The sequence below is a fragment of the Nipponia nippon genome, unplaced genomic scaffold, assembly GCF_047370975.1.
Source record: "Nipponia nippon isolate SJK-2023a ecotype South Korea unplaced genomic scaffold, ASM4737097v1 scaffold_9, whole genome shotgun sequence".
Taxonomy (NCBI): Eukaryota; Metazoa; Chordata; class Aves; order Pelecaniformes; family Threskiornithidae; genus Nipponia; species Nipponia nippon.
Genome location: NW_028262413.1, coordinates 4,458,961 through 4,471,766, shown reverse-complemented (window position 1 = coordinate 4,471,766; position 12,806 = coordinate 4,458,961). Strand labels below are relative to the sequence as shown.

Below are 12,806 nucleotides of genomic sequence, written 5' to 3'. Positions count from 1 at the left end.
AGTTTGTGAGCATTTTCATAAAATTTCACTTATTCAAGTGTGACCTCACATCTAGAGGAAAGCACGCTCAGTGCTTCTGTCTGCCTCTCCATTAATGGAACTAGCTGTCTATTTTGATTCCCTGTGACTCGTAATTAAATACTGAATTTCCATGTTTGCTATTCATCCTGATGCCCAGCATGTGCAGTCACAATAACAAATCTTGACTTCGGGCTCTGAAGCTGATGTACAGCTGAATCTGGATTTCCAAAGTCCTACAGTTCAACAATATTTAAATCTGGAGGTTTCACTTGGTTCCTTGCAGACATAAAAGAACCATTTAGAAAAATCAGATGCAGTGGCCGGTTTAGACTCTGTGTAAGTCTGTAGGGTTATTTCAATTTGCTGGTTCTGAACCTTCGGCGAAAATCTGCAAAAATGGGTTGTATTGGGTGGCTCACAGAAACAATATTTCTTTTGTGAATGTCTTCCTGCTTCCAATTATACCAGAATGACGGAAGAAAGGGGAAATAGCCAATTCCAGGGTTCATATAATTAGATATAATACACTCTATCATCATCAGTACTCAATGCTTTTCTTTAGGCAATCTCAAAGACTTTCGGAAATGCTCAGAAACCACTGTTCATCTCAGCATAATCCCAAGTGCCATCACTTTTAAGAATTTGACTTTACAGAGAAGCGGTGGCGTGAGCCCCATCCCCAGGAGGCAGCGGCATCGGCTCCGCACGCAGGCCCCGAGCATCCTCCCTTCCCCTCCAGCTCAACCCCTCTGCAGGCACCGGGGGATGCCTCCCTTCTCTGGTGATGGCAGGTTTGATTATACTTGTGCTCGTTCATGTAATTCGCTTCACCTTGGCCTTACTAAAAACATTGCCCTGGTGCTGCACACCTCCATCAGTCCTGCAACACTGTTTGCTGACAGAGAACAGCCGACTGCGGACTGGGGCAGCGAGACACCCCTACAAAGGTACCTTAACGACGGGACGTGCCTCAGCCACGACTGTTCGTGCTGTCAGGGGCGCCTCAGCTCCCTGCCTCCGTACCATTTCTGGACACGTACTGTCCTCCTCTGCTTCATCTCCCCTGCTTCTGACTAATTCAGGCAGCTCAAGTCACAGGGAATTCCTCTAAAATAAAACCATTCCTCCCCCGCCCTGATCTTTTCTTAAAACAAGGGCAGAATTGTTCAAAACAACCCAAGGGAAGAAAGCCAAATAGGAGGTGACCTCCTTCCAACCCTCGGTGCTGGGGGCCAAGGTGTGGCCCCCCGCAAGCTCCCAGGGTCATTCCAGCACCTTTGTCTCATTCCCTCCCGGAGCGACGCCCTCCCGCGCTGCCTCCCACTCAGCTCGTGTTTTCCTGCAGCCCATGAAGAACCCTCTGTTTCCTCGTGTAAGTCATGCCCGCGGGCTGCGGGCCAGTGACATCAGCCCCTCCGCAGCCCTCGGCCGGGCCGAGCAGGCCGCCTGCCCCTCCGCGTTTGTTTGGAGCTTTGTGCCGAGTATAACGGTCGGGACTGTTCGGCGGGGAGGGCGAGGAGCCGAGAGCGCGGCTCGGCACAGGCCGACGGCTACAGCAAGTGATCTGTTGTGGGGGATGCCATCCGGCAAGCCGGAGGAGGAGCAGCCGCTGCAGCCCTGTTTTTCACGCCCGCTAGCAGGCAACCCCTCTCCCGGCGTCCCCGGAGCGGTGCCGCACTCTAAAGCCTTGCCGGCTGTTGCTACCTGCGCCAGCCACCCTGGGACACTGGCACATGCTGCAAACACCTCTTTATTTGACGGTGTTGGCGCTTCATCTGAGACTGGGATAGAGAGGGTGTGGCTGGTTTTCAAGACTGCTTTAAGACTACAACAAGAGCCCTTTATGGGCATAAAATTACCATTCTGCAATACTGGCAAACCATTCCCTTTTCCAGGAAAGCTGCTTTGTAGTACCGCAGGGAAGTTATCCCTCCGGTGTTGCAAGCTACACCAGCAGCAGTGCAGTTCTGTAGCTCTGAGCAGAGGCTACTACAGGTATTTCGGTTAACGGATTGACTGACTTTATGACCTTGATGGATGCAGAGTCAGCTCAAGAGTGCTCAGCTGTGCAAACAAAACGTTGCCACCTCAGGGGTAAGAGGGGAGGTGCCCATGCCAGGGCAGAGGAGGGAAGATGGAAGGGTGCAGCAGATAATGATGACTCGGGGAGACCGCTCCAGCCCTGGGCTGGCCGTTTTGAGGAGATAGGCACCCCACATGCTTCAAGCCAGTCCCCTTCCCTCCCTGGCAGGAGCAGCCAGCCTGGTTTGCTAGGGCTTTGCTATAAGCAAAATGTGTAATGAAGCATTTTTCTATCCGTTTGCTTCTGCTAGCGTTGCTGGAGATTAGAGCTGTCCCAGAGGGAGCAAACGCTCCCCTATGGGCTTGGTTTAAGCTATACCAGCAAAGCCCTCTCCATGTCTAGTGGGGAAGGGTGCTGGGTGAGCTCCCCCAAGCTAACATTGCTTTAAAACGTCAATAAAGCAATTACACACAGAGAGGCACAAACCAAACTTCTCTATTCCAGCACAAGAAGAGTTCTGCTTTTGCTCTGAATCATGGATCTGAGCTCACTATTTTGGTCCTGTTTGAGGGTTAGACTACAACCCTGACCTGCAGTTCTGCTTTAGATTTGACTGAACCTCCATGAAAATGTCAGATACGTTTATGAGATTCCAGCAGAAGAGATGGGAAACACCTGATGGCTGCTATTGCTTTCGGAGGCCTTTTTCGTCCAGTACCCTGCACCCAAAGCCTTCCCCCGGTTTGCCCTCCAACCACGGCAAAGACACGCTCTGTAGCCAAACAACATCTCCCCCTTTTTTTGTTCCTTCTCGAGGCACAGCAGATGTTCTGTTTTGCTGCTGAATGAAGCAATGTTTTACCGGCTACGATTTACTGATTTGCAGATTTTGGTGGCAACGCTGTCGCAGAGTTCCCACCATCGGCCCCGGCCAGCGTTTCCCTTCTGCCACACAACACTTGGGCCTTTCAGCAGGGCCGACGCAGTTGTTCCTGGGGGCCATGCTGATCGGGGAACCACTGTGGTTGAAATAAATTGCAAAAACAAAAAACAAAACAGAAAAAAAAAAAAGGAAGAAAACAAAATGCTTCCTATTTTACAGGACATTTTGTTCATGGTTTTTAACCCCCATCAGTTCCCGATGCAGCTTGCTGCAGAGTCACAAGTGGAGTTATTTGGGCACAACTGGGAGAGGGCTGTGCTGGAGCAAAACGGTGGGAAAAAAGTCTGGGATGGGAATACCACAAGGTAGTATTTCTACTAAAGCTTCCTTGTCCTCAAACCATGGCCAGGGTTTCTTGTCTTGGACTGACATTATCCACGAGATCACCATAACTTTCCAGTAAACAGCCAATTCATTTCACAATTTATACATCATTACACATCCACCACGTACCAGAAAATTAGCTCTACAGACTCATTTAGGGAGGATCCTTAGGCTTCAGTTTTCATTTTTAAATGAATACAAGCATTCAACCAAGCTGTATACTATTAAAGCAAGACACCACTTCAGCAATAAACAAAATATTTTCCTAATAATTCACTTAATTGTCCCATTCATGGACCTGTGCCTTTGGAACGGGACATGCTTTGGGATTCCAAATAACACAAATAACAACAACAATAACAACAGCACATTCCATTTTACTGAACAAAACGGTGATATACCAAAAGGTTCGTGATACATTATCACCGTCTGTGCAGGAGTGTGGGTGGGAAGCAGAAGGCTGCAAGAAAAGACAGATAGAACGGCTCCTACACGCGACTTTTTCCTCTGTGCTGCTATTTGCCTTTTGCTCAAGAAGTGCAGCAAATATATTAACACATGCATGAAAAATGAGCTGAGGTAATTCCAGCTATGAGCATGTGATCGGTCCTGCTGCCACAAATGTTTTCCCTCTAGGTCCGTATCTGAATCTCATATAGACTGACTCACGCTGCAGCCACGGACGTCACTACTACCCGGCAGCATCAGACCGTCATTTGTTTCCTTTTGGAACGGGATGTTCTATAATAGCTCCAACTCCCACTCGACAGTTTATGAAATTGCAGTTTTTTTCACATACCTCCTTTGTTCCTGAGAAGCAAGTTTTCAATTTGTTTCTAAGGTGCTAAAACAGGAGCAGACAGTGGCCTGAGCTCAGGGACGCCTCGCCCGAAACTCTAACGGGACGTGTCTTTTAATAGGATGGAGGTGTGATGGGTCTCGGTGTGCTGTAGAGTTGGTTCTTCAGGGAGACAGTGCAGAACTGTTGCTTCCAGGGTTGCTGCTTGAAGTACAGCCCCACGTCTCATTCACAAGGCTCCTTCTCCCGCAGCCGGGGAGACACTGTCACATAAACGGAAGCTGAAGCTCTGGACATGCTGGTGGAGCCATCGAAGCAGAACCAGCCGTGCTTCAGAGTGCCTCGCCATGATGGTCAAACGTGCAATGCTCACTTTGCAGCACTGGCCACTTTGATCCTCTGCTCCTAAAATGCTAATCTACATCTGTGTCTTAGTCTGGATCAGGAACGTGCTTCAGAAGTGAATCCCTGACTTACTGTGCTTCTGTTCATGCTGCTCAGAGTTTCAGAGCTCAGTCTATAGGGTTAAGCTAGCGCTAGCCTCAGGTTAAAAACCCCAGGTGTCAATAGTAGAGACGTGGAGTCCTCAGCACCAACTGGTTTGTTCTGCTGGTTTGGTGCTCCTGTTACACCAAACTACCAGCTCCTACTGCTTGCTACTTGCCTTTTGGAGCCAAAAGTCCTGGAGTTGTTGGATCCCAGCACACAATTGCAAAAGGAGGAATGTGATGTGGCTGCGGGGGTGCAACAGAAGGGAGGAGGCTACAGTCCCCCAGGGATCCCTGCCCATGAAAGACCAAGTTCATCAGGATACACTCGTAATGCTGCCAGGCTCCTGCTGGGAACATCCTGACAGGCAGCCGATACAAAAGGACAGAACCAAGGGAGCGGAGAGCCAAAGAACGAAAGGGTGCAAAAGATGATGGCGTTTCTCCTGCTTACTTTTGGCATGCTGCTGTGATTCAAGGCAGGCTAAAATGGATTTGGCTTCACACTGGATGCACAGTAAAATGGATGCATCGCTATGCAGAATCCAGCGTCCCCTGCTCCAACTGCTGCTCCCCTATTTATCGAAGAGCTTTAACCAAGTGGAGACCTTAAATTACTCCCTACAGGTGCAGCCATTTCTAACGAGGAGGTCAATGCCAGCTTCAAGCGTGGTAAAACCAGTATTCCTAGCATTCTTCAGAGAAAAATTATCACTTATTATCTGCCACTTGGAATAAAATGGGAAGCTTAAAGATATCTGGAGAGAATTTTAAAAAGCGAGGCTTATATTTGCAAACCGCGCATGGCCTTTCTCTGAGAAACAGAAAAGTTCCCGAGGCTAGTCTTTGCAAGAAGATGCCCTAAGAGTCTCTGAAGGTGTTCATTCTCACCTCCTGGACCTTTGTCCAATGTACATTCATTGGGGTTAAATAAATAAGCATTAACAAACCCCAAACTCCAGACCTTCCACTGTCCTGCACTGAGCCAAGACCTTAAGGAAAGAGGCTTAAGTCACATTTGTATTTCCTTCGACCTAAAGAGCGAGCACAGCTCAGTCCATCCCAGTTATTGAATGAAAAGACCTTTATGGCTGCACTACCTTGCATTCAGCTGCCTGAGAAATCTTTAGAAACGACTGCAAAGGCAGATCATCGCAGCCTGGCGTTCCCTGCTCGCTGCAGACGCCTTCACATGCAGCACAGGCTGGGGAGAACAGTCAGCGCCCCAGCCCCGACTTATTTTCATGACAGCCCTCAGGAATCCTCCTGGTACCGTCTGGGCAGCTGTAGGTAACGCTGCCCTGCAGGAATAGCATTGCTCAGGCTCTCAGCGCCGGCCCTCGGGCTTTGGCAGCCGTCAGGACAAAAGACAATTTATAAATGCAAGTCATAATCTTACAGACAGCACCTATACCTTTACCTGGACTTACCTGGATTGATGTGGAGGGCAGTGTTTCTCTTGACATTCAAAACGAACGCGTGCACTAAGGAATACGAGGTTTCTTGTACACAGGGTATTGTTCTGGATTTCGTATTTCTTCGGGGTTGTCTTGGCAACGAAGAGGGTTTGCCGCTAGAGGTGTGTGAAACACTGGGCAACAAAAAGCAAAACGGCTCCCACTTGTTTCATTCCATCACCCGGTCAAACCAGACTCTTCATCAACCTGCTGGGACGTTATGAGTGTGCTGTGTGTCGGGAGGGGCAGCACTAATCAGCACTGACTCCTCTGCCCCCCCCCCCCCCCAAACACTGTGATTTTGAAAATAGCAAAAAATGATACCCTTCATTGGGAAATGATGTCTATCCGGACATGCTGACCCGCTCCGTTCACCTTCTCCCTTCAACTACCTCTTTCAGGAGTAGTTTTCTGGGAGGAAATGGAACCGATTATGGATGGTTTTAAGCAAAACTAGTTTGGGTTTGTGTTTTTTTTTTTTGAGTTTCCATTATGGAAATTTTAAGTGACTTCAGTGAAGTCAATGGGGTTACTGTGGACTGATTCCGGTATAACCGAGTTTGCCAGTTTGCCCTGATGTAAGTGAGTCTTTCCTGCGTGAAGAGAGGAGATGCTGGACAGCTGAGGCTACGCCTGGTCAGCCAGTGAGTGGAAATGCCCCACTTGCCCTTCTGGCTCGGCTCCTTCCACAGACAGCAGACCTTGAGTCGCTGTGGATGAGGTCCAGGAATTATTCTGGAAAGTTTTTAAAGCATCTTTGGAGGCAGTTTCACATTGCTTATTCATGTCATTTGCCTTTATTTTTACTTACTGAAGGCATTAAAAAAATTAACCCAAACAGCTGTTCGGATTCCTCCATTTTTTATGTAGCAAAGGGAAAAAAAAGCCTGAGCAGCTGTGTCAGTAAAACACAAGCCAGGTGGCCTCCCTAAGGCAAAGTTTGTATGAAATCTGTAAGATAATGTTTTTATTATCTGAGTTATTGTATTTCTTTTTTATTACTTTGCTCTTGTAGATTCTTAAAGAAGTATTGGCCACTTATTTCTTATCTTCACTCTCTTCCCTCAGTGTTTGAGCTGTACGGTAACTCAACACAGATGTTACGGTGATTCAGCCATCAAGGGTGAAAATTGCCCTTTCAGCACAATCCTCCTGGATCTGTTTTGAGGACTTGAACGGGATTTAAGGCTGGGTAAGGAGCAATTTTACAGATCTGGCCTTTCTATGGGAAGAAACTTGGGCCGTGGCACCAAACATCTCCCTAGGGATGTGCAAGGGACTGCCCACAACATGCAGGCGGAGGGAATTTGGCTTCCATGTTGTATCGCTAAGTCACGAGAGGTGCACGGTTTTGTTCCAGTTCCTTGACAAGGTAGCTGGATCATTCTCAAGCAGAAGCTAAGGACTCACGGTTACACAATAGTCCGAAAGAACAGTTGTTTTGTACTCCACTGTGTGAAACATTGGGGATCTGTAAGCCGCTAGCCGAATTCTCAGCCGGGTGGTGCTGAAATCTATACAGCCAGAGGGATTTCCACCACGGTTGCCCCACTGCTGTCACCTCGGAGCGTAGCCCTACTGACAGAGGCTCACGAAGAACTTCCCCTGCTGAAGTTTTGAATTCCTCAACCAGCCTCCCGTCCTGCATGGAGCAAATTTTACCCTTCAAAGCACTGGTCCTCCTTCCGTGCACTCGCTACCATGGTCTTGCCATGAGAGGCTTCCAGCCGCCTTCTCTGAGCCCTGTGTTTCATGGCACCACGCTCCCTCTGTGCTCCAGGCCATCACACCACAGTCCAAACCCTAAGCCCTGTCCAGCCACCTCATCTGCTAAGTCCCTTCCTACAAACCCTCCTAAGAGCATGCTTCCATTGCTATAAGGGAGCTCGCTGATTTATGGATATGTTTTCCATAAATTGCTTATTGATATTTTCTTCCCCGACAGTTTTATATTATTACAAACACATATACAGCTAATATTGTTACATATTATTATATAGTGATTTTATATTGAATTATTTTGCTGAACTTTCTCATTTTTAAAGTTGCTTTTCAGCATGTAGCATAATGACAGTATATAGCTAAATACCTGAAATTTCTTTATATACCAGTAGGATTTTTTTTTTATTCTTTTTTTTTTTTTTGGCTCAAGAAAGAAAATATGTAAAAAATATCTGTACTTGAGAAGGACCATCTTCTGGGGAAAACACAGCAGAATCATCACTGAGTCTAAAGGAGAATTTCATTCTCCTCTAAATCATTCCCTTTTGGTATGTTTTCTTCATATTTAATAGCTGGATGCCATTCCTTCTATATGGACTACGCCTGTGTTATTACAATTCCAGTATGATATATGTTTATTTGGAGACTAACAAGATCATGAATCAGGAAATAGCACTGCACTTTATATTATGTATTTATTTATTGTGTTAGGATGAAATTTACCTGGGTCCAGAGAACAAAATTAGGCTGTTACAGCCCTTGGTTTCATATAAGTTATTTTCCTCTCCATGCGTATGCCCTGTGGACAGAAATTTATTTCACCGATACTGATTGAGAATTCTCCCATTCTCTCACTGCCTCCAGGTATGATTTCTATACCTTTCCTCCTGCTTTCAATTTTGTATCCATTACCTGAATGCTTGAAAACATGAAATATAACACCAGCAATCACAGAGTGAGAAAGTCTGCAGTGCATAGGGAATATTTTTTGTTCCTATTCAATCCTTTTGTAATTAAAGAAATCCTACTCAGTAATTTGATATCTTCAGTGCCATTATCATACTTCTGATCTTAACCTTTCAGTTTAATTTTAGGGGCTGGTTAGCCATTAGAAAGAAGGACTATTTTGCAGACAGTTTATGGGATGCAGATTTGGAAGATCTCAGGTCTTCTCTGAAGCATCTCACACACTGAGCAATAAAAGACGACTAAACAGAATGCATACTAATAAATGTAAATATGAAAGTGGAAAATTACATAACAGAATATAAGAGAACTCAACGTATTTAATAACGCAACAGTAATTATCTTTAATAATACTAAAAATATCACTGAAAAACATCACGAGAACTTTGTTAAGTGTCCAAACGTGTTCTGATCACTGTATTTGACAACTTTGCAAGAACTTAAGTCTCAAAGACTTGGAGTCCCCGTGAGATTAGATAGTATTCGTACACAAAATGCAGAGAGAAGTTAAATGAACAAATGGCAAGTTTACCTTGCATAGAAGAGTTATAAAATCATTAAGCAAGTAAAAGTTTATTCAGTTAATTGGCTAAGGCCCAGCAAGGATTTCACAACACTATCAGCAGGGTGTTGAAATATTTAAAAAAAAAAACAACCAACCCAGCAACCAAATGCCCCGTTTCAGAGAAGCACTCTCATTTGAGAAACACTCCTTAAGTATTTCTGCGATAAGGAGCTGTTTATCGGCGTGTGTGCGTGTTCTTCCTGGAATCAAGGTCCACGCAAGTTTTTTCGCCTACACCAACATTCTCTCGGTGTTTTGCCATTTCTCCTCACTCAAGCACCAGAAACACAGGAAAAGTGGAAGTAACGAGCATATTACAGTTATGAAGAGGTACGACATGTAAATATTATTGGTATTTGCTTAGTGATTTGAGCTAAGATAGAGAGCATCAGAGGGTAATGAGTTAACCAACAGCAACTTCTGTCACTTTTTCTTGTGCACAGAGGAAAAAAATCTCTTAAGAACATGGATGGAGCGGAATATGTCAAAGCAGGAGCACAAGGAAAGGTATCTCATGCAACTGCTGATACAACAGAAAATTAGAAAGCTCTGAAATAAAACATAAACAAAATTGAGGTGTAACCTATGTAAAGACAATGAAAGATGTGCTCTGGTCACCCAGTAAAACCCCGGTCCAGTTGTATTGATCACGTAGCATCCTTTGAAACGGAATGTTTCTGAATTTCTGCTCCGTGATATATCTTTTCTTAGGAATAGTCTGGCCACCTAGGAAATATTTCATCCTACCTTCCAGCACACACAGAAGTTTAAAAACAACGTAAATGTAAATACTTGCTGATGCCAAACACTTCATTTGCCAAGAAGAAATGATGCATTTTGTATCAGGATTACATTATAACCAAGATTAATTTTTGTATTGTCTCTGGCAATTCCTGAATAAAAACACCTCCCGATGAAACACAACGTGTAACTCCCAGGTTTTGCATGTTCAGGGAAACTTCTCTCAACAGCTGGCTTACAAACGTTCATACAAAACAAGCTGCACTGTAACCTGCTTTTAATCTAATTGCCAGATACTACAGAGGTAATGCCTTGGGAGATGACACCAGGCTTTTGAAGAAGGAGCTACCCAGTGATAAAGATCTTATGGAAAACCAGAACTATTTAACACAACCAATCAATGAATATACCCCAAATTCTCTTAGGAGAAGGGAAACATCTCACCATCGTAATGTAAGGCAACCATCATCCAGTAAGAACTTGGGCCACGCTCGAGTGGTGCATCGCAGCGTGAACGATGTTAGAAGGTCGCTTGGTGCAACTGCACAGATTGCCTGATCACAAACATGCCTGCAACTTCTGTATCCAGGTCTGCTCTCTTGCTTAGTACAAGAAATCAACCCCCATAAAAAAGCAACCACTTTATATATCTACATTTGTATACGAAGATTCATCAATATTCAAAACCACCTACTATAAATTCAAAAATTAGTTCTGGGAACAAAACAGGCATCATCAAAACACAAAATCAAGAAGAAATAAAAGGGAATAGATGAAAAGAAGGGATAGTTGACAAGTGGTAAAGAAATAACGAGAAAATATTTGTGAATATGTTGGATCATTATCAGATGGATCTTCCCTCGCATCCAATTTTAGTTACTTTCGAGAATAGCCGTGAGACTAAAAATTTGCTCGTGGCTGTCATTCTCAAAAAAATTACGCTATGTGCAAGGTTCAGCCCTGGAAAGCAAATGAGCAGAAGTATCATGTACTGTTTGAGTCCTGTTGAATCCTACCATGACAAAACTTTTTGATTAGAAGTAACTTTCACTGACTTTGAGTAATGCGGCAGACTCTCCTTCCAACAACCAAATGATACTTTTCTGAGTGAATTGTAGTTTATAAGGCTTAAGTCCTTAAGCGTGACTGAGCTGACTGATCACGCCACGCGAACACAGACTCATCACCGCTAAGTGATGTCAAAAAAATAACACATCAAGAAAACCAAAAGCTTAAAATTTGGAACAGCACTGAGACTGAAAAACTTCAGTTTCTACACAGGCAATTTGTCAAAAGAAAAAATACTAAACTTGACAAGGAAATTCTTTTGCTGAAAATTCCATGCCGAGTTCTACGATTACATTGCTGGTGTTCCCCTGTTCTTCTTCTTCCCCCTGAGTTTCTTTCTAGGAAATATTTCCAGAGCTTGCTGGTTCAGTTACCTCTTTCAGAGCCTTGGCATTCAGAGGTCCCAGCAACAAAGCCTTATTATTATAAATACTTCGACTATAACATTTCTAAGGGAATTAGACCGAGTATCGTCTTCTCCTGCTGACTGTCACCTGGCAATTTTAAATCCACTACTGTGGGAGAATGCTCTGAGGTCAAAAAGCTAATTTTGTTATTTCATTAAAAGCAAAAGAGGAAAATTAGGATAAAAATGCCAAAGCCTGGGAAGGGAAGTCAGGAAACAATAAGACAAGAGATGATGAAAACCAGCACTACATCGATGACTCTGGAAAATCCCAAGTCAAAGTACATCACAAATTTTGTTTTGGTACAACAAGATGACAAACAGTACACTTGGGTCACACAGGCTTTTTCAATTTTTGTTTTTAATCTTTCTCATCCATCCTTGCACTTGAATAACAGCCCATTCCTGAGCTTATAGTCATGCAAATTCTCCCCACTCACACATAAAGTAAGATTGGCTTCCAGAAGATTACTTTTTGAGCACAGACATCACCCCTGAACATTACCTTCTGGCCTTCAAACTTGTCACGTAATATCTAGTATTTAGATATTAGCTACTATCTAGAAATGAGCACAGTTTTGACGTGACCGAGGTATTTCATCACCTCGCAGAAGTACATGCAATGAATCGGTGGTAGCACATGGGAGAGATGCTCGGTCACTCTCTCTTGCACTCAGCGTTGCTTTACGGAATGACATAGTAGCAAAAATAACGTCCAGCCTCTGGAACAAGCAAACCACAGACTAACTAATGCAGAACATTAAAGCCAAAAGTAATTTTCCCTGCACCCCCAGAGAATTGTAACCAATTCTCAGCTATAGAAAATGCTGAATGAAATCTTGCCGAGTCCTGTGTGGAGCCCAGTTGCAAACCAGCAGCGATGTAAGATTTGCCTGGAGTTTGAACTCAGCCCTCTGCATTGTTCTGAGACCTCACCATTAAAAGAAGAATAAATGTTAGCAATAAAAAGCCCAAGAGGATGAACATCTGAGAGCTCAGGCTAAAGATCTGCAAGGGGTCTCATAAATGTATAGTAAACATCCTCAGTGATGGATTCCCCAGAGGAGAAAAATTCTGTTACCCACAAAGCACATTTTTTACAAACCGCTTCTTTCTGTCTGGATACAAAGAAGTGAAGCAGAGCATTTAACATGTAACTTGTAAAATTCAACGTTTGAAACCAAGGAAAACAACCAAGATTAGAGCTGATCAGCAAAATCATATGTCCCTTCACGTAGTTTCTTTTTGTTCTTATAATTTGTCAACATACCAGCAAATGAGAC

General features: G+C 44.3%; 1 protein-coding gene and 1 long non-coding RNA gene across 10 annotated transcripts in view; one reads left to right on the top strand and one right to left on the bottom strand.

Annotated features, from left to right (window-relative positions):
• The window catches only part of SLC6A6 (solute carrier family 6 member 6), a 118,134-nt gene that overhangs the window by 90,054 nt on the left and 15,274 nt on the right, over nucleotides 1-12,806 (bottom strand). The window contains exon 1 of one of the 9 annotated variants that reach the window (XM_087745207.1): nucleotides 6,029-6,047. The exons of 7 other annotated variants lie outside the window; for them this stretch is intronic. The gene's annotated coding sequence lies outside the window, so the exon portion shown is untranslated. Of the gene's footprint in view, nucleotides 1-6,028; nucleotides 6,048-12,806 lie in introns of those variants that run through there. One more of the 9 variants, XM_087745205.1, reaches the window with a different exon arrangement.
• Nucleotides 8,583-12,744, top strand: LOC148050065 (uncharacterized). Its single transcript, XR_015701630.1, has 2 exons — nucleotides 8,583-9,638; nucleotides 9,752-12,744. It is a non-coding gene; the product is annotated as an uncharacterized LOC148050065 (long non-coding RNA).